This window comes from Camelus dromedarius, chromosome 28 (genome assembly GCF_036321535.1).
Source record: "Camelus dromedarius isolate mCamDro1 chromosome 28, mCamDro1.pat, whole genome shotgun sequence".
NCBI lineage: Eukaryota > Metazoa > Chordata > Mammalia > Artiodactyla > Camelidae > Camelus > Camelus dromedarius.
This window is the reverse complement of record NC_087463.1, coordinates 16,862,335-16,884,890: the sequence shown is the minus strand read 5'-3', so window position 1 is coordinate 16,884,890 and position 22,556 is coordinate 16,862,335. Positions and strand designations below refer to the sequence as shown.

The following is a 22,556-nucleotide window of genomic DNA, read 5'->3' as shown; positions in this document are numbered from 1 at the left end:
TAACTTCCTTGGAGATTTCTTAGAAAAGGTGGTCATCGTTCTTGCTTATTCTAATTTTGATTATTTATTTTTTTTATGAATTCCTGCTTCCCTAAGTTCCTCAAAAACTATGGAAATTCGGAGCCAGGATTCAGAGGTTCAGCTGTTACAGTGTTCAGTCAAGCTGTGACTGGTCTCTGAAATCCTCGCTTTGTCACCACTTGTTCTTTTTGCTCTTCTTCCCACAACCAAACTAGTTGAGGAGAGCGAGTGCTGTTTTAAGACATTCAGAAATGGAACTGTGGGGTTGCTGTGGCTGAGGGGGAGGTAAAGGGTGGCTTATTGAAGAGTTTAGGAACAATACATAGCTTTATATAAAAGTAGGGGTGTGTGAGTGTGAGTGTGTGTGTGTGTGTCAATGTGTGGGTGAGAGGAATATAACAGAAAATGGTAGAAAGCTTGAATTATGTAATTAAGAGCTGTCTCTGAAAAACCTGGTAAGTCCCATCATAAAACCTGCTTTGTGTATCCTGTATATACGTTGACCCTCAAGCTATAAATTCCCTAGCTTGAGTCACGAATAAAGGAATTTCCACTTTAGAAATCCTTTTGCTAGAGTTCATGCCCAATTCTTCTTTGCTTTTCATTCTCATTATAATCAATTTTTCCAGTTGAGGGTGTCCCATCTTTCGTTTCATATCCTCCAAGAATGGCAAGTAGATTCTTACTGATCCTTTCACACATACTTAGTATCTGGTAAATGTTTTAATCCTAAAGGAGCCAGGAAGTTTTTGACCTACTTTAGCCTTCCTCCAGTTTTCACTTTTAATCAAGCTAATGAAACTACAGTTCAGTCTATGGGCAGTGTCTTTGACTCCAGTTAGATAAGAATGGTCAGTTTTGATTTTTCAGACTTGTCTCACATGTTCACTAATATCTAGTCTTAGGCAACACTTATAATTGCATTATATTTGTGCTTGTTCATTAAAAAAAGAATGTGTTTTAAATGTAAGTCTTTGGCTAAAGTTCTTCTTTGATAAGAAATTACAAATAATCACTACTGAGTACTTTCTGTTATAACTTTGACTTCCTCCACAACTTGAGGCAGGTAGGACAATTCTGTAGTCTTCCCTGGACCATAAAGATTAAACCATGGGAAGAAGAGTTTGGGGGCAAAACTAAGCTTGTTGTCTAAAATTAAGACAGTTTATTAATTTGATAAATACTTGAGCATCAGATATATTTAATCAAGGAATGGTTTGTGAAGCCAAACAAAACCGAGTTTCAGTTTTAGCCCTAACATTTCTTATCTGCACAATCTTTAACAAGTGACTTAACCTCTTTCAATCTCAGTCAGCCATCTAGAAGTTGAAACATCCTCTAAAGGCTTCTGAGCATGCAAATGTAACTGTTCAAATCTGTATAGCAGCGATGCTGGAGAGGACTGGAGAGGGGTGGGAGACTCGGGTGGGAATTCAGGGAAGGCTGGTAAGGAGACCTTCAACCAGGGATCGGGTGGAAAAGTTTGTGAGATGTCTCAACTCTTGAGGAGGCAGAGTCTCCAATACTTGCAAACTGGTCAGATATAAAGGAAGCTGGGTGCAGGGAAACAACGAAGGGAAACTTCTGTGCTTAGGTTACAGCAGGAAGGTGAGAGGAAGCACTAGTTAGAGGCAAGGTAATAAATTTGATTTTAGACTTAGGGATAAAAAATTCATCCTTCTATGCCTGATTATTTAAAGAGGCGAGAACTTTCCTTCTCTTTTTAGTCCCAAACTTCAAAGCAGCTTTGGGCATAAAGAATGTGAACTCCTTCCTCTCCCTTTAGCAATTCTTGCCACTCCCCAGGCGCACACACTGAATCCAGGCTCCTGACCTGCAGCTGGGCCTGCTGCACGTGGCTTCCTCTAGCTGACTTGAACTTCAGCTCAGCTAAGGATGTTTTGACCTGTCAGTTCTCACATACTGTTCCTTTTACATAATCCCGACTCACATTGGAGTCGTGGATATTTTATCTTTCATTCTTCTGATGTATAAGGAATGCACACAAAAAAGACTGCTGGTTAATCTGTTCAAGGAAAAGAAAAACTCCTGGAAAAACAAAACAAAACAAAACAAAATAAAACAAAAGGAAAATCTCATTGATGTTTATAATTTATTCTGTTAAAGGAAAAGAGAAACTTGTCTTCTAGGACATGCTTTCAAAAAAAAAATCTCTCTTTTAAAGAAGGGAGCATAATCTGGAATCAGGGCATTTTGGTAAGGTTATTTCCAGCTCTGCTGCTCGATGTGTGACACACTGGGTGTCTCCTTAACCTTTCTGAGCCTCAAATTTGAGGATAATAATCTTCTTTAAAGGATTATCAGATTATCATGACCTAATACTATAGAATAAGTCCTGTTCTTATTTATATTTACTTCCTATGTGTTTCCCCTTTTGTCTATCTTTTTTTCAAAGTACCTTGTGAATTTCTTGTCTTGGCTTTTCATTATTTAGTATTGTAACTATTTACTTGTCCCTTTTTTCCCCACACTGTTAGCTCTTTGAACACAGATGGTGTCTTTTATCCTTGTATCCTTGATACCTAGTACAGTATTTGACACATATTAGGTGCTTAGTAAATATTAACTGATTACTAGTGTATTTTTCAGAATAGAAAAGTGTTCAACTGCTTGATATTATTATTCTTTCTAGGCCTTCAAGCTTTTAACTTGATTTAATTAATATTTTTTCCATACTGATTTTAATATGTATTCTTACAGCAATGTATTAAGTGGCTTGGGTAATTACTATAAAGGCAACAAAAGTCAAGGAAACTGAGTTTTTACAAGTGATATTTCTGTTCTTGGACAGCAAATATAATGAGCCTTTACATGTCAGAAGTGCTCTCGATGTTGGCATCACTTGTAATGTAAAGAGTTCTTTGTAGAGATGCTTGGAAACCTTATGAGGAAATTGGGATTTGAAAAATTACAGTGGCCTAAAATTATATATTTTTCAGTTGTTTATTTAAAGGGATATGACCATGAAGTTATCTCTGGTGGTTTAGCATTTTACTTCCTTAATTTTGGGGGGGAAGGGGGTTGATATGAGAAAATCTTTTTTCTCTAATTCTTTTCAAGGTCAGCCTCTACCTGTTTCTTTGCCATTCACCCTCCACTCGAGTCAAGTGGGAAAAAGTAAACTATGCAATTTAGTAGAACACATAGAAAAACAAAATAAAAAGTACTAAGAGAAGATGCACGTGAATATTATTTTTACAATCCTGAGTTGAAGAAACCTTCCCCAAGTATTATCAAAGGTAGTGAAGGAAAATTTTGATAGATTGAACTAAATAATTATTAGAAATTATTATATTTTTATGTGTAAATATTAGGCAACATTCATGAGAAAACAAAGGCTTATTATCCTTAACATATTAAGGAATCTTTATGCTCAATGTTAAAGACAATAATCAAATAGGCACATGAAAAAATGCTCAATATCAGTAATTAGCAGAGAAATGCAAATGAAAACTACAATGAGGTATCACCTCACACCAGTCAGAATGGTCATCATTCAAAAGTCCACAAATGACAAATGCTGGAGAGGCTGTGGAGAAAAGGGAACCCTCCTACACTGCTGGTGGGAATGCAGTTTGGTGCAGCCACTGTGGAAAACAGTATGGGGATTCCTCAAAAGACTAGGAAGAGACTGACCATATGATCCAGTAATCCCACTCCTGGGCATATATCCAGAAGGAACCCTACTTCAAAAAGACACTTGCACCCCAATTTTCATAGAAGCACTATTTACAATAGCCAAGACATGGAAACAGCCTAAATGTCCATCAACATAAAGATAAAGAAGATGTGGAATACTATTCAGCCATAAAAAGGCAACATAACGCCATTTGCAGCAACATGGATGTCCCTGGAGAATGTCATTCTAAGTGCAGTAAGCCAGAAAGAGAAAGAAAAGTACCATATGAGGTCACTCATATGTGGAATCTTAAAAAAAAAACAAAGAACAAAAACACAAAACAGAAACAGACTCATAAACACAGAATACAAACTTATGGTTGCCATGTGGGAGGAGGGTGGGAAGGGATAGACTGGGAGTTCAAAATTTGTAGATACTGACAGGTATATGTAGAATAGATAAACAAGATTATACTGTATAGCACAGGGAAATATATACAAGATCTTGTGGTAGCTCACAGCGAAAAAAAATGTTACAATGAGTATATGTATGTTCATGTATAACTGAAAAATTGTGCTCTACACTGGAATTTGACACAACATTGTAAAATGACTGTAACTCAATAAAAAATGTTTAAAAAATAATTTTAAAAAAGATCATTCCAAAAGAAATGATCAAATGACAATAAGAGAAATTCATGAAAGCGGAAATAAAATGATGTATAGTATATGACAAATATTTACTTTCACAGTTAGCTGAAGAATAAAACCATTTCACCGTATTGAATTGAAAAACATTAAAAAATAAGCTGGCAATGTTTCTGAGAATGTGGGGAACTGGACATTCTCATACACTTCAGACAGGTGTGTAGATTAACAAAAGCTTTCTTGAAAGCAGTTTTGCAGTGCGTTATGTGTTTAAAATGAATATACAGTTGAGCCTAAGGAAAAGATTATAATATACATTTTACTTGAATTTAAATGCATAGATATTTATTACAGTATTCTTATTACAGCACAAACTAGACTAATCCAGATTTCCAACAAAAGATGATTTAAAAAAATGATGATATCCATGCAAAGGGATACCATGCAACTCTGCCTTTGAAAGAAGGTCAAGAATTCGTTTAAAAGCTGTCCTGAAAAGCACCATTTATTATCAGCTCCTTAACACGTTGTTCCCACGCACCCTTCAATTGGAGTAACAGAATTTAGCCACTTCATAGTTTTATTAGAAAATGGGAAATCTACTCTAGAAATACCTCAGAGTGAACTAATACAGTGAGTCAAGTTGCATTAGAATTAGCTGATCAGTCACTAGGCTGATGTTGTCTATTATCTGTGGATCTCAGTTACCTTTATAGAAGGTATAGTCTGTTAGTCTGTAGAAGGCATTGTCTATAAGTCTGAGATTCAATTCTCTTCTCCTTGGTACCACTTTGTATCTTGGATCTCCCCAGCGGAACATGCTCAGCCAGACGCGCATAAGGGTGATTATTTGATCTGTGAGGCTTCAGCAGCAACTTGCCTCTACCTATATCATAGTAATAGAATCGTGGGGCAGAGATTGGTTAAATGTCCTCATTCTTCTGGGCTGTTTTTATCCCCTGATCGTTCTTCAGTAGTGTTCTCTAGCTTAGTAACTGAAAACACCTTTCAAGCAAGTGTGTGAGGTGGTCTTCATGTGAACTCTGAACAGGGCCCCCCTGCCCCCCAAAAGTCTAGTCCCATTAGGATTATGGAATATATGCTGAAGTTTATAATTCTTTGGGAAGGTCTACAATGTTAACAAGTGATACATAAAAAAAGATTCCGAAATGGCCCAAGATAAACTGGGCAAAAACTAAGTCCTTACAAGCAAAGTAGAATCATCCAGAAGTGACCAACATTCTCAAAAGTGAGAACTGTTCTGAATCCAGGATCTTCTCAGGCCTTTCAGGCTCATCAGAATCCAGTCTAGTTTTGACATCAAGGTCCCCAGCTAGCCTCATACTTGGACCAAAAGGCACAAATGTCTCACACATCGAGGAAAGGGGGAGCCACTCCACTGATCCGCCATCATTTGACCTGGTACTGAACCATTTTGCCACTAGTTCCTGATTTCTGGCTAGCTATTGCTATGAAACAAATCACCTCAAAATGTAGTAGCTTAAAACAGCGATCATTGTGTTAGTTTTTGTGGTTTCTGAGTCAGGGATTTGGATGCGTCTTGGCTGGGTGGTTCTGGTGTGGAGTTTCTTAGGCATTTGCAGACCCATGGGGCTAGACTGGGGTGGCAGGGGTCTGGTGCAGCTGGAGGCTGCTGGGACATCTCTGTCTGTTCACGTGATTTCATGTAGTACCTTCATGTGTGATTTCCACATGGACTAATTTGGGCTTCCTCACAGCATGGTGGCTTCCATGAGGGCAGGTGGACTGTGTGTATAGTCAGCACTCGTGTGTGAGTCCCATTCTCAAAGCAGAAGCCGTGTCACCTTTTATGACCTAGCCTCAGAATCCTCTTAGCTTCGCTTCTACTACATTCTGTTGGTTATGAACCACTAGCAAGTCCACACACACAAGGTGAAGGGAATCAGGCGCAACCTCTTAATGAGGGAGTGGCAAGCTCTAGAAGAGCCTGTGGGATGGGAGGTGGTATTGTGGCCATCTTTAGGAAATACAGCTGCCACACCTGGATTGTCAGTCAGGCCATTCAGGGTCATTGAGTTCAATGTGAAAGAACTTTTGTAATCTTAGAATAACAAAGGCAAATTTTTGTATTTAGAAGGAAATTGGGAAGGGGAAACAGTTATTCTTTGGTTTGAAAAGACATACAGAAGAAGTTCTGTCCAAATGACCTAATTTCCACTTAGGACTGGATTATGTCATACAGAGACGGGTGCATCTGAAGGAGGGAGCTCTGTGTGAGCTGGGTATACAAGACTCTTGATTATGCCTTTCCCAGGTGTAACAAGTGAGACCGTATAGTTCTGACTGTTCAGTTCTGAGTGACTGGAGAATTGTTATCAGTGGGTCATTTTGAACTTCAGTGCAATGACAAGTACTATTATACAGGAATAAATTCCATATCTAGTGTTTAATACTCATTCACAATTTTATGGCTGTCTAAAATTATGATCAGTAATCACTGAGATTTTACCAAAGTGGAACAAGTGAAAATGATGGTGATAAAGGATGTGGCTTGACTTCAGACACATGGCTCTTTGGAGAAGTATTAGAATGTAAACAGAGCAGTGATGAATACAGTAAAATCTAGTAACATCTAGAAATGAAAACTCATTGAACAAGCATAAGGTTGGTGGGTCACTGTGGATACCATTTCCTTCCAGTTTGACTCCTGATTTTTTTCTCTGTTGGAGCCCTTGCTCTGCTTTCTAGCCTGGGGAATGAATGGCATTTCCAGCAATTCAAGTAGAAATCTAGAAGTCAGACCCTTCTGTCCCTAACGGCCCCCGCCCCTTTCTGATTACTTAGATCTGTTGAATTCTACCAATTCTGCCTTCGAAGTCTTTCTAAATCTGTCTTTCCTCTCCATTCCTGCAGCCCTTGCCATACTTCTGGTGTTTACATTTCACACCTTCACTCCTGCAGCAGCCTCCTAACTGGTGTCCCTGTTCGAATCTGTTCTTTTATCAGGCAGAGGGATCATATCTTATCAGGCCACTCACCTACTAAAAGATCTCTAATAGTTTCTCATTTCTGAACTGATAAAATCTGAAATCCTTGACCAGGCACTCAAGGACTACATGATCTGGCTCCTACGTACCATTCTAGCCTCATCTCCTGTCCCTGCTCCCCTTACTTTTTTGTCCATCGAAATGAACTACAGATCCTATGTTTTAACATTTTCATGCTTTTACTCAGACTTGAATGCCTTTCCCAGGACCTTCTGTGCTTAGCAATCTCTCTTCTATTGAGTGTTTATTAATTATTAGGCCAGTTTTCTGTGCCCCCATCCCACTCTGTCTATTCCACTGGCATACCTCCTGTGGTCTGCTTTCCCTTCTAGCCTGTGAATTCTCTGAGGGTAGTGACTGTCATCTGTGTATCTTCAAAATTAGCACAGTGTCGGCACCAAACAGGAATTCAGTAAAACATGGAATAGAATTAAATAAGAAGTGAACAACAATTCAGCAATATAACATTCTCATTTCGAAAAGACTCTTGGTACTTGCATGGCAATATTCACAAAGTAGGATCCCAAGGAACCACCAGGTGGGGCTGGGGTCCTTACCAGAGCTTTGTCAGTTTCTGAGAACTACAACCCAAGGAGGATTGGGAAGTGAGATGCGAGCTGGAGCAGGTAAAGAGGAGTCATCAAGGCCCTAAAGATGAAACCTACAGTATCCAAGGAACGAAATCTTTAAGGCTGGAGGAGAAGAAGTCAAGGTTCAGCTCAATAATGATATCCACATTTTAAAAATTCCTCTTCACCTAGGAACCAGGAACAGAGAACATGGCCTTAATCAGTAGCAGAAGGGATTTAAACAAAGATTTCCTGACAGTAAAGCTTATAAACTGGGACAGGTTAAGTTGGAGATGAAGAAACCTGCCCTTTTAGGGGGCTGGGGGTTGGGGAGATAGAGGTGAGAGACTTCAGGGGAGAACTTTCCCATTGAGTTAAGTCTGCCAAAGATTGGGGGTAGAATCAAAGGGCCTTGAAGTCTTTTACAAATCCTATAAGTCGATGATATTTCCAAGTTCTGACTCTACATCATAGTAAGATTTCACTCATTTTTTCCTAGGAGAAATACTGAATTTATAAGCATACAAGGAAAAGAATTAGTAGTCCCTCTCTGAAGAGCAATCAGTTGTTGATGATACTTGATTCTAGCTATTTTTACTTTTACTTGCTGTAAAATATCAATAAAGAAAAGAATTTTTTAAAATGACCCGCTGACTGTTCTCAGGTAACACTTGTGGCAAGATAGGATTGTTAGCTCTGCTGTCGGGAAAAATTGTGTGCCTCCCTTGCTTTTATGCTGACACTTTTCCCCCTTTATGACATTTAAATACCATACAGTAGTCCACAAAGATGTTCACGTGTTATTAGTGGAAACTGCATTAGCAGTTAAAATTCCTGTGTGTTCCTTTTCTGTGTCGTTAGAGGAATTGGGAACCTTTGGAATGGAAAATGTTCCTGTGTATCTTTTGCAAAATTTAAACTTACTATTTCTTTCTCCTAGAATCCCTTTGACCTTGCCTATACAGTAAAGAATCATTAAAAGAAGCCCGTATAAACTCTTCTTATACTATAAGGCTAAGAATAGTTTAATAGGAACTGATCCACAGCTTTAATCCATGTTAAGGAAAAAGATTTTGCAAATGTTTTTCTTCAAAGTTCTAAAAGTAAATGAAGGCTACAGAAAGAGTCTAACAAAAAAGCCTTATTAATGGGAAAGAAATTCTGATAAATCAAACTGATTCCAATCTTAATAGTCAATTTAAATAATGGAATTGGTTAACAGCATCAAATAAGGATTAAAGAAAGGGATAAAAATCTATTTCCACAAGTTGTTTCAAAACAAGACATTCACTGGCTAATGCCATATTATATCAATCTGATTATACTGTACATAATAAAGCATGCCCTACAATAAAATCCTGCTGGGAGATGTGTTTAATCAGATGCCTTTGATATTATTTGAGCAAAAGCTACTTCGGATTCAAAAGACTCAAAGAGAAAAATCTTCAGCCTCTGCAATCAATCTTAATCCACTGTGGATGCTCGCGCTCTGTACACACCCCATCCTAACCTGCTCCCAAACATAAGCAGGAGCTAACTGGTTGAGATTTCACATTTGTCTTTTCACAAGTCATGAACAGAAATTTGTTTTGCTTAACAACCATGTTCTACCTCGACAGTTCATTTCTAAGCTTATCACAAATCAAGATAAAGATTTTCTGTTGGCAGGAATTTTAATGTTCACGAGTGACTACAATTAACATCCACCCCAAAATAATTTAAAATTACTATCTTAGCTAGCTTTGTTTGGCTCCCACAGGAATTAAATCGACACATTCATTTCCCAAGACAATCTTTCTATGCCACTGACCGATTTTAAGCCAAATTTTGTGAAGATATGTCATAGAAATAACATGAAAAGTTTTATAACTTACTTTTCTCCTTCTTCCACGGAGTGTACTATTTTTGCATTTTCCTGAGCTTGCCACTTTAGTTGTGGAGTTCACTTCATGCTGCCAACTCCCACTGTATGTCAGAACAACTTAAAGTGGTCCTCCCTTTGCCAGTTTGAAATTGGTCTTTAAATTATAATCAGCTCCAAAGGAGGCTGTTGGATGTAGGGGATTTAGTCCAGTAACTCTGAGGCGAGAGGGCTCCACACGGCTAGGGCTTTCTTTCCCTCTCTGCCAGTTCCATGGGGTCGAGTGCGTCTCTGGGGGGAGACAAGATCCAGTCAGCTACGAAGTTGCTGATGCAACCCAAAGCTACTTGGGAAGGCAGTGAGAACAAAGGCATCACTTAGGTTAGGTGATTAGCAGCAAATGATGTATAGGGGTGGGAGGGAGCCTGGCGTATACAAGGCAGGGGGGCTGGCAGTTGCCCTTGCCTAGATGGGGAAAGGACAAAGAATGCTGTCCCTGAACATTTGAGGCCCTCGGGGATTTCTTAACAGAATCAAGCAGCAAAAGACTATTAGGAGCCGTGTACAGTCAGAACTAAAGTTCCCTGGACGTGTTGGCCTCACAGTCAGCTGAAAATATCTGGTGGCAGATACCTGTCAGCTACTTAGGTATTTCAGAAACAGAAGATAATGGGAAGGCCAACAAATTGCACGTCTTTTCCACTTACCATTGCTTAGTGTTTCCAGTAAGTAAATGCAGTATCTCAGCTGAGCTGCTCTTTCAGATTATTGTTAATTAAATAATACTCCCTAAGAAATCTGTCATTACTGGCAGCCAGGAGTGGGTTTGTTGAGTTTGCCTGAGGCTGTTAATGCTCCAACAAACGGGCTCTTAATTGCCGTAGGAGGTAATTTCACTGGGGATTGTAGTTCACTTTTCCCAGCAATTTTATGGTATATTTTATATCTTAAACTTTTCCTTTTTGTATCTGTATCTGGAGTTCCCTAGGCCAGAGGGATCATTCTCTAATGATTCATCCATTGAGTTAGGTATTCTCCGTAATAGAAAAAGTATATGTTGTTATTGAATGTCATTTCCCCCCTTATTTTCCATTATGATTAAAGAGAAACAATTAATAACAGATTTAAAAATTAACTTAATTTCGCCCTGTTCACTTCAATACTCATTCTTTGAAATGAGTGACTTTCTGGAGAAATGATTTCTGGTATGTCACAGATGTAATTCTGACATTACCGCTTGTCAGCTGTTTTCCTAGTGGACAGGAGTGCTGGACGGTGGAACGGTTAGTGTTAGATATAGTTGAAAAGGGGAAAGATGAGGGCATTTGGCCCCTGAGAGAAACATGTGCCAGGGCCTAGAATTTAAAGTGACCTTATCTTCAAACATTTTCCTTCTGTTCATGAGCAGAGAGTAAGGACAAATATTAAGAAAAAGTCACCCCTTTTTCAGTGTTATAAAAGCCTCCATATGCCATTTCAAAAAGAAGTGCTATTTCAGCCTTTTCTTAAATGACCTCTTTTTCATCATAACGTAATACACCTTTTTCACCTTTTGATGGGTACTTTGGTTTTTTCATAAAGTTACATACTTGTTTCAGAAAAGTTACACTTTAGAATGCATCTAGGTGGTATTTCATCTTAATCGTTTCATTTGGTTGAATTAATGTGCAGCTGGACCTTAGTGAAGGGGAGAGAGAGAGAGAAAGAGAAAGTGAAGAGAGAAGCTAACAGAATCCAGCCTCCAAGCATAACTTTCTCCAGTTTCATATTTCAGTATCATTGTAGTAAGCTTTATCTGTAATAGAAGCATAATTCGGCTAGATAGTAGTAAAACATGTGTATCTACGTGTGTATCATATCATTGATTTACTGTCCTGTGGTCACAGTAGTTTCCTTTCTTCCCTCTTAGCCAAGTTCACGTTTTGTTGTCTGCTGTCACTTGATAATCTTTCATTCTCCTTTTTTTTCTTTTCAGGTTCTTGTCTCTCTCTTTTTCCCATTAAGATGTGAATGGGCAGGCATCTCGGCCAATATGTCTATACATGGCTGAATACACTTGGAGAAAAGCAGGGTCTCCTTTTGTCTGGCCCCTGGATGGCTGTGTGTCATTCTGCGCCGATGGGCAGGGCCTCCCTCACAGTAGGAACCTTGCAATAATTGCCAGAACGAATTGAGCTCAGGCTTATCAGTTCCTCTCCTTTTTCAGTTGGAAAATGGAGGCAATGGAAGAACAAGGCCATTTTTGACCAATGACAATACAGCATAGAAATAGATTGGCTACAGCCAGTGCCCAGTCGTGTTGCAGACAATAGTCATGGGATATATAGCGTGTGCAGGGATGATGAGATGCGACCCCACAATCCCCAGGCTAACCGTGCCTTACTTTCCCCACACTCTCTGCGCGTTCTGGCATACGCTCTGCACAGACAGCAGTTGGCGGGGAAGTTAGTGGAGCTTATGCACAGGCAGCCAGCAGAGGTGAGCACACATCGATGTGACTGGCTGGCCTTGTGTTCTTTTTACATCTGGTGAAGAGCTGCAACACTCAAATTGTTTTCACCAGGGAGCAGTGAGGAAAATAGTCTTTGGTAAGAAAGCTGAATACAGGCAAAGGAAACCCATTTAAAAATCAATTACATTTTTTCCCTATGTACTTCTTTTTATCAGAATCTCTATAAATCATTGACAAATTTCATATGTGACATTGACAGACAGTCTATAGATTCCTCTGAGTGTATTGTATATTTATATATGTGAGTGACTACATGTTTTTATTTGTTCATTAATTGCACAGGTATGTAGGTAGCTGGAAACTATAATGTACGTATGTAAATGCAAACAGATACAATAGCAGAGGTGATTTTCTCTTTTTTAAAAAATTTATAGTCACACTCCACAGGTTAATTCTAAATCTACAAAATGCCACAGGCTCACTTCCAGAAATCCTTCCCCCTTAATGAGAGACTGTGTTGCTACATGTACAACCAGGGCTGTGCACTGTGTTGTGGCTACAGGACGGTCGGGAGGCAGGGCTGGACGAGCTGGGCAGCCAGCCTGGTGTATGAGAACTGCTAAAGCAGCCAGGCCACCTGTCTGTGTGACAGTCCAGCCTGTATTTTTAAAATAATGTTATTTAAGTAAGCATTTGGATGTGTGTGTGTGTGTGTGTGTGTGTGTGTGTGTGTGTGTGTGTTCTCATTCATCAGGGGTTAGGCTTTGCTCAGCTGCTTCTAAAGCAACTGGAAGTAGACAAGACAGGGCACTAGAGCCAACTGAATGCCTTTCCATCTGCCCTCTGCTTTGCTTGGAAATAACCAGCCAGACCAACGGTTTTTGCTTTGTTCGTTTTTTTCCCCTCTGATCTGAAGCGAGGCTGACATGAAACAAACATGGCATTTCCTTTTGAAAATTGGATTCTGAAATTGGCTTCATCTCTCCAGAAGCACAGTGCTATTGCAGTTGCTTCCCGGTTTTGTGAATGTCACGAACAGTTTGCATATAAAACTCCAAATTTGGAGGCAATTACCGCATTAGGTTTTTGCAATTTTGGGGGGTTGGGGGAGGTGTTTGGGTGTTGGTGGTCATGAAGGGATATGCTGTAGTGAGAGGGATGGAAATGGTTTCCTCTGAACAGAAAGGGATGAAGAAAATAAAGGCACAAATTCATAATAAAGAACACCTTTGTCTTTTATTAGCAATTTTAAAGGAGACACAGCAAAATATGAAGTCATGCAAATGTGGCTTCTTGAAGAACATCATTAGCATCATGCACAGGCTGTAGTTTGCAGTAAATGGCCACAAGGGCCTCCATAGGTCATGGCCTGTGGCCAGCTCACTGCAATTGAAGTGACACTTACAGTAAGGCCAGTCCCCTGGACACGATGTATGAGGTACGGATGACAGTACATTATCTAAGCCAGTGGCGCTGTAGCGGTTTGAAATTGGAACACTTTTAATGGAGCGAGCAGGGGGAAAAAAGATACTAGAAGAACACAGACCATTAAAGGTCTCCTAGCAGAGAGAGACTAAATATGCTTATGTTTAAAAGGAGAGGTGAGGAAAAGAATATTCTTAGAAGAGAGTTACCAACATTCTTTAATATTGTTTCCTCCCTCTCCCCAAACACATGTGCGCACGCGCGTGCACACAGACCCACACAATGAAATGAAAAGAGATTTCCCTCACTCATAACGTCCTTAGCATATCTTGATGTCTTGAATCTTTAGGAGACATAGGGAAGAAGAGCTATTTTAGGGTGAAATAAGGATTGGAGAATCCTGGCTACCAAGATTGTCATTTCCGTTCTCCACACATGCAGTGAAACGACGAGATACGCAATTTTAACTTGATTTTACTTTGAACTTGTGAGGGATCCATGGCTGCTCTCATGGACACGGTTGAGGTATATTGACTGAATAATGAGAGCATCACCAAGGAGGGCCCTGTGCTGTCTGCAAATCAAGTGCAGGCAACTTGACCTACCATGCAACTGGGTTGCCTGGGTCCTAATCTCAGCGCCACTGTTTATAGGCCATGTGAATTTGGAGAAGTGTTTAACCTCTCTGTGCTCCTCTTTTCACATCTGTGAAATGGAGCTGATAGTAAGTAGTTGGTACACCTACTGTGTAAGTCAGTGTAGGTAAAGCACTGGAAACTGGGCCTTGGCACACTGGCGGTGCTCCAGGAATGCTGTCTATCAGCACTAGTGAGAGAAGCACTACAGGCCCTGGGATCAGGCAGAATCAGGTTTAGATTCTACTTCTGTGCTTGTTTTGCAGATTATTTTATCTTTCTGATGCCTCGAGAGAGTTTTTCCAGTCCACAGAGTTGTAGGGTTTCTCTAAGGATTACATCATCTCGTGTATACAACATGTAAAGCTTAGTGTAGGGAACGTAATAGATGCTCATTGAAAGTTTAATTCTTTCCAAAAGCAGAAGAGGTGATACACCAGTGGTGCAAACTAGAATGTTAGCCTTCTCTCATAACCGTTTGGATCTTTTCTTCCATTTTGTGGAGAAATGAGTCTTTCTGACTTAGGGTTTCACATCAGCTGTTGGCCAGCAGTGGTGATGTCCCTGAAGATACTGAAGTTTCAAACCCTGTGTTTGGTGGATAGTGGGAATAGAAGCTTGTTAGCAGAAGGATGTAAAATTCCACCTGGCTTGTCAAAAGAACACTATTCTTGACATATCTGGGGGGAAAACAGCGAAATGCCACAAACATTCTTCTTCATTGTGATTATGTAGAAATTGTCAGATTCTCAAGAGGAAGGGAAGGAAAATTATGCTGCATAAGTCTCTCCAAATAAAGAAAAAATATGAAACATTTTCCAATAAAATAATTTGTGAATAATTCTGATGATAAAATCTGACTGGGGATATCTTAACATTATGTCTCCTCAATGGCAGACTCATTCATTATGTATGTAGCTTCTTATCAGAGACTGCCCCAGACATCTCTGGGGTGCCTGTGCAGTATGTTTCTGACTTGCGTAAGAACTGCCCTCTCCCCCAAAGGATGGGACCCTGAGGCTTTATTTGTAACAGAAGACTCTGCCCTTCCCCCACACCAAAGCTGTGTGGAACAGAGGTGGGGCCGAGTGAGTCAAGCTGGGCCACGCAGGTTCTCTTTCCTGGGAGTGTGGACTTGGGACCTGCAGGAATAGCGGGATGCTCTGTCCTGTAGCGGCAGCGCGGAGTAAGTCAGGTGGCCAAGAGGCTCTTCCTCCCAGCTCCTGTCCCCTGTCCGTCGGGAAGCTCAGCTGAGCTTCCTGCCCTTGGATTCTCTGAGATACCTCTGTGACTGCACTTCTGCATTTTTTTTGAAACCAGCTTCACTGTGCTGTACACTAGAAATTAACACAACATTGTAAACTGGCTATTTTTCAGTAAACAAACAAACAAAAACAAACCAGCTGGAGGGAATTTTGGTTCCCTCGGAATGGAGCCTTATTAGCAGGAGTTGTATCTACCTCCTGGGAGACTGGCCTCAAGTTGTGGGTCCAAGGAAAGGTAGTTTCTCGATTTTCAGAGTTATTCCTCTCTTCTGACCCCTAGACTGCTTCAGACATCTTTATTAATAAGGCGCACTGCAGATGGTAGAGTCGTAACAAGAATGGCCTTGGAAGAAACAGCAGTGACGTCGTGAGTGGCATATTCTGTAACTTTCTGTGACTGGAACATCATGTCATGGAAAAATGTATGAATACTAATTTTTAAGGAAATTCTCTGTGATGCAGCATTTAAGTGAAGTAGTAAGTTTCGACTGTAAATGTTAAAAAATAAGCTTGAACATTTGTAGAGAACTAAGGTAAAATTCTTTCTTTTTTTGGTAAAAAGATGGTAGAGAATCACTCTCAGAATTATTTTACCTGTTGTAAACCTTGCATTTGTATTGACTTAAAAAAGTAATGGATTGCTATTCAAACAGTGAAAAGAAATTGTGTCTCCTGAGGAATATGCCTTCATTCAGCTTTATGTTGTTTAGGTGATGAGTACAAATACTTCCCAGGCAGATCCCTGAATCCGAGTAGGTTGCTAAGGTCCTGTGTAGAATTAGGAGGGTAATTTGTACTCATTTTGCACTCACAGGTATCCCCTTTTATCTGTTTTCTGGATGCTTTGATCTGCTGTGCTGTTGAACCTTCTAGTTTCATTTCAATGTTATTTTTTAAAATGAGCTATTAAAATTCACCTGGTTTGATAACAAAATTCCAGGCTGTTAATTCTTCTTGAAAATTAAGAACCATTTTATTTCCAAAATATGGAAGCTTGAAAATGTTCTGGAAATCATATGTCAATTTATTTTTTGCAAACCTGGAAACACTAACCAGCTCCAGGATTCTTATTGCCGGTTCTGTTTTATTTTCTTCAGCGTGGTGGGAAAATATGTATGTTACTAGCAAAAGGTTCTGTACAGTTAGAAGATGGGAATGGTACCATTCTTAGTAAGAAATGGCAGTTGTAATTATTGGATGCAAAGTTATGGTCGAGAGAGGCCAGGGGCCCAGAGGATGGCTAGAGTTAATAGATTTTGTACTGTTCTTTGCTTTTTATGCCTTGCTTTTCAGTAGCTGTAGGAGTGCACACGTGGAAAATAATGAGTGCTGGTGCCTGTTGACAGTGACCCTATTTTTAAATTCAATTTTAAAAAATATCAGGGGATATTCTTGGGCAACCAGGGCAACTAGTTTATTTCCAGTGAGCTCTGTGATGATCACGCTTAAAATACTCTCTAGGATTTACTTGGGAGTTGAAGTTATTTGCTAGTACAAGGCTTATTTTGAAGTGATTGATTCCATTTGTGGATATTGTCATTTCCTGAAGTTAGTTATGAATCAAGATGTTGTTATACAGTGATAAATACTGTTGAGGATTTTCCAAATATGTTCAGTGGCTCCATAGATTTTTTAGTAAGAATAATTCACATCCAGACCGTGATGGAGGGTTCCAACTGGTTTCACCACAAGCTCATCTTCAACTTCAGCTCTGTGCTTGGTTCATTAATGTCTGCTTTCAAGTTGGAGAGGTCTGGCTATTTTTCAGTCTGATGCTAATGCTTCCTCCTAGTCCCAAATGTGGATAAATGGGTGTGGTGGCTTTCAGCTTCCTTGTGGTATCATGTCGCAGCCCACATTCACTCCCATCCAGTGTTTTGATCAGGGCTTCTGTGGTGAGGATGATTTTGATAGGCACTTGTCAGCTCCAGGAGCACACCCTGCCCCGGCTGGTGTGCCCAGACTGCTAGGGTTGAACAGTGTGTGAGTCAAAGCCTCCAGAAACAGATGGAAGGGGATATTCCTGGTCTTTGCTAGCAGTGTAATGAGGGCGAAGGGAGGGAGTGTTGTGCAGAGGGTAGAGGAGGGAGGCTGGTGGGGAGCATCCGAGTTGAGGGGTACAGCTGCATCAGGACAGGAAGAACAATGAGGAAACTGCAGGAAGATGTTAAACTTTTTTTTTTTTTTTAACCTTGTTAAACCACTAAACTGTTCTTCCCTCAGATGTTCTCTTGCGTTTTTTTCTTTTTTGGAAAGTTAGGAACCAGTGACCATGCTGCATAAGCAGGAAAACTCTGAGCTTACATAAAGCGTATAATGACGTTATCAGTAAAATTTAAAAATGAAATTACCATAGTGGTACATATGTAATTACAAACACTTCTTATTGTGCTATATGGTGGTAACGGCAAGCGAATCACATAAACAGGGTAGCTGGTGTTGCTTTTTTAATAGGGAAGGGAGCTAATATTTACTGAACCCCTAATATCTGCTGGGCTCCATGCTGAGTGCTTTACAGATGTTATCTCATTTAACATATAGCAAAACAAGGCATTTCCCTTGTCCAGTGTGGGTGGAAGAGGGAGAAGTTACGCTTCCAGGCCTTTTGGAAGACCCAGGATTCTCTTTCCTTTCTCAAGGGCACATATTTTCCTGATGGTTCAGGGACCTTTGCACTCTCCCTGGTTTGAGAGCTGGACCTCCTGGGCCCTGAAGTCTTAGCCACACTTGGACACAGTGAAGACACAACTAGTCCCCTCCAGCCAATCAGCCTTACCTTCAGGTTCACTAAGGGCTGGGACCTGACCCGGCAGCCTCTGCTTTGGTCTCCAGATCAGAATTCAGTTTGACTACAAGGAAGCAGAACCCAAAGCGACAGCTCCTTTGAGTTTGAGGGAGTGTGAGCAGGAAACTTACTGTAACCCCCAGCTCTGCTGTCTGCCCCACCCTGTGAACTGCCACACAGAGAGAGACGAAGAGAGGTGAGCATGTGCTCTGAGAGGAGACACCTTCCCGCCCCTCCTGTGCCCTTCGAAACATGTTTATTGACAGTGCCTGACATTTCGGTATTTAGACCATGGCTTTCTATCCTTAGGAATTAGGGAATTCTTTGAAAGTCTGATAATAATCTAGATTTAACTCCCCAGAAAAATATACCAATATTTACACTTCAAGTGAAGACTACTTGATTTAGAGATTCGTGCAGACGACTAAGGAAAACCTCTGGGAGGATGGGGAGGGTGGGTAAGGAGAGCGTATCAGTCACTTATTCTTCAATAGGATTATTTTATTCATTTGCTTGCCTGAGATGTGCTTAAGACAGCAGGAGCTGAGGAGAGGAGGCAGTGGGTGGTAGTGGTAAGAGATCATTTTAAAGTATGAGACCTTGTAGGGGAAGGGAGGCCCCACGGGGGACAGTGATGGGGCTTACAGTGCAAACTGTGGGGGACAGTCAGTCAGGCTGTGCAGCCTTGCAGTGTGGTCCATGGATAGCGGCACGGGTGTCCCCCGGGGCTTGTTAGAAATGCAGGATCGCCGACCCCACCTCAGTCATACTGAATCAGAATCTGCATTTTAACAAGGTCTCACATTCAAGCTTGAGGAGCATGGGTATATATTGAGGACACTAGGATAGGAGAGGGGAGCTTGGGTTGAGATTAGAGGAAGCCAAAGACCGGGAGTGGTGCTGAGGACGCCCGTGAAGGTGCCTACAAGGAACAGGAAAGGAGCCCAGACAAGAGGAGGGGAAGGAGACCATGGAAAAGGCCCTTGAAGTGGTGCTCCAAGGGGAAGGGGGGGAAGTTGTAAGTCTGGGGAGAAAATGATGTATTTAAATACAGGCACAGAATTGTAACAACAACAACAAAAAGAGTAGTTTACTACAGGATGTTAAATCATGAATGGTACATAACTTAGTGTGAATTACATTTTCTAAACATTCAGCTGGCATCGGAGAACTGTCATGGTGAGTTATTTATGATATGGAGTAAGTTATTTTAGGCAGGTTTCTGTCTCTTCCCCTAGATGAATCTTTTGAACTCATCATAACTTTGTTTTCTTGAGCCACAAGCCACCCAGTCAGATGGGTTACTTAAAAATCTCATATCCCTACATGCCCTTTTCTCTTTTCTAAGAGGATCTTTATCAAATACTTGTTGGACACATTACATTAGTAACTGTTGCTTGATTTCTAGCTGTTCCTTTGTTTTACGAAGAAGGCAAATAAAAAAAATTATAATTTCTAGATCAGAGAGAGAGAATAATACTATCATTTTGGTAAAGTTACAGGTTATATTCCTTCACTGAAGAATGCTGGACATGTGTTATTGGTTGTTATTGTGTGTCTTCCTAAAAAGATATGTTGAAAACCTAACCCTTGTTGCAGATATAAACAAGTTATGATCAGGCTGTTAGGGTGGGCCAAAATCCAACATGACTGGTGGCCTAATAAGAAGAGGGGAAGAGAGAGACACGGGGAGAGTGGTCATGAGAAGATGGACGTTGGAGTGATGCTGCTACAAAGCCAAGGAACTCCTGGGGCTACCAGAAGCTGGACGAGGCAAGGAAGGCTCCTCCCCTGGTGGCGTGGGGGGAGCATGGCCCTGCCAAAACCCTGACTTTGGACTTCCAGCTTCCAGAACTGTGAGACAATAAATTTCTGTTGTTTTAAGCCACCCAATTTATGGTATTTTGTTATGACAGCCTAGGAAACTTACACACCATGCTTAATTATTCTTCTATAGTTAGTAATCATTTAGATCTAGTTTTGAATGAGTTCATTAGTATTGTACACTCATGTTTGAGACAGAATAGACATTAGTCCTTAAAGAAACTAAAACACTGTCTGAATTAATACTAAATTCAAATCCCCTACTAGTAGAGCCTGTTTGTATAATTTGTATATAATCTATATATGCTATGGTTCAAATTTACCTTTTCACACAGTGCCAAAATTGCTTTTTCTTTTAAAATTAAAAAACTTATTTGTAGTATTTTAGTAAAAATATAAATAACAATGCCATACAATTCATTAACACTCCCTGAGGTAGCCTAAATAAGATTCTAATTCAAAAATATTGAAGATATATTTACTTCTGAATCAGTGAATTATTTAAAAACCAATTTAGAAAGTATTTCAATAGTGTCTGACATTAGCGGCTACTGGTGTCTAGGATATCTGATTATTGAAAAAAATGTCAAAAACATAAGGAAAACACAATTGGCTAAGGAAAAAGGAAATTGCAAAACAGCTTATAGCTTGTGCAAGAAATACACCATATGGTCAAGAGATGTCAAAAATCTCAAGTTTATTTTGAGATCAGAGTCAGTCTGATCCTGAAAATTACCTTCGGGAAAGGATGGTGGAGCTGCCAGTCCCTCCCGTGGGTGTGTGTCATGAGTGGGGCCCAGGCCTGTGGTAAAGTGCCCGGAGGGTAGCCAATCCTGAGGCACCGTCAGCTGGGTAAGCACAGCCTTTGTGGTGGTGGTTGCCTGTTTATGTTAAGGTCTCCTTGTACTGCAGGAGGTTTCTGTGATTGGCTGCTCCACTTAAATTAGATGTGTTTTGGATCCTGCTACACCTCCCACTTTTTGTATCTTGCCTATAGTCTGTTGTTTTGAACTCAGTGCCAGGAAGACTAGTTACAAAAGTACCCAGTGGAGCCTCAAAGATGGCTCTGAGATGTGAATATCATTGCAGAATTACATCAAGGTCACTTGTATTTATTTTTTCCTAAACAGTTTCTTGACTTTAAAATGCCTTTGGAATTTCCAGCTCAAAATTCTAATTCCTTTCAGTGAGCTCAGTCTCTATGCAAAACTTGCTTCCCGCCTGCCAAATTGAAAGCATCTGGATAGAATACTGAATTTAGGTCATTTTTTTTCCCAGTGTGTCCTTCTTAGGAAGAAAGGAAATCAAATCCAATAACATCACACAGAGAAGAGGGTAAAATAGTTCCAACAAGAGCTTTTTGTTTTGACCGTTGGTTGGAATTAAATGTGTGGCACCTCCTCTCTTCCCTGTCTCTGCCTCTCCTACCACCAGATCTCAGTGGTTGATTGGAATTTTTAAAGACGTAGAGCCTTTTACTTTCCATTATCTCTATAGCACCATTCTCTGCTAAGGGGGAAGACTAGAGTATTCCTAGTTAATTCCTGAGGTTGATCAAGGCGGACTTCCGCGTCTTCCCAGTAGAGGATCTGGGCAAGGTATAGACAGGGCTCCTCAGACTTGAAAGTGCATAGGAATCCTTGGAGGGTCTTGTTAACGTGCAGATTTTAGTAAGTCAGCCTGAGGTGGGGCTTGAACTTTTGCATTTCTAAAGAGCTCCTAGCTGGTGTGAAGAGCTGCTAGTTGATAAACCACGTGCAGAGGGACAAGGAGTGGCCCGTCTCGGCAGGATCTAGCTTCAGGCCCACTTTCTTTGCCCAGTCTCTCTCCTGTCACCTGGCCATTTCTGGGCTTGATGTGTTGAGTGCATATAGGATTTAGCATTGAGTAATGGCTCCCACACACGAAGGTAGTTATACCATTTCCCTTTCCCTTTATTCCAGTTCTTTCCCTGTTAACTGAGAGTTCAAAATTAGTGCACAACAGAAGCTTGCCATTACGGAGAAACCATTTTTAACTGAATAGAGAGAGAGAAAACAAGGAAAGATGCGTCTCCACATTGAACCTATATTCTATCATCAGAGAATTCAGAATATAATTTTACCAGGGGTGATGGTTTCTTTAGTATTTACGTAGCACTAAAGTAAGTAATAGTTAGAATGATAGCAAATTGAGGCATATTTAATTCTCAGCTTTCAAGTGCTCTGAATAAAAGTGATTATAATAATATGACCCAAACTGTTATATCCCCAGCAGCGTTTAAGACTGACAGAGATGTAATGTTCCATTTAGGAGCTATCATGGTACAATTAACTAGATGGTATTAAAAAAAAGTTTCTTAAAACACTTAAAGTTGTGAAGATATTCAGAAATGGATCTGTGCTTCTCAAGTAAATACAAAGA

At 40.3% G+C, this 22,556-nt stretch overlaps 1 protein-coding gene and 1 long non-coding RNA gene across 5 annotated transcripts in view; one reads left to right on the top strand and one right to left on the bottom strand.

The window, feature by feature from the left end:
* LOC105088992 (uncharacterized) overlaps nt 1–22,556 on the top strand; it is a 723,199-nt gene that overhangs the window by 187,875 nt on the left and 512,768 nt on the right. The window lies entirely within an intron of this gene.
* CDH20 (cadherin 20) overlaps nt 1–22,556 on the bottom strand; it is a 178,216-nt gene that overhangs the window by 49,605 nt on the left and 106,055 nt on the right. The window contains exon 2 of one of the 3 annotated variants that reach the window (XM_064480386.1): nt 9,781–10,058. The exons of 1 other annotated variant lie outside the window; for it this stretch is intronic. The gene's annotated coding sequence lies outside the window, so the exon portion shown is untranslated. Of the gene's footprint in view, nt 1–9,780; nt 10,505–22,556 lie in introns of those variants that run through there. One more of the 3 variants, XM_064480385.1, reaches the window with a different exon arrangement.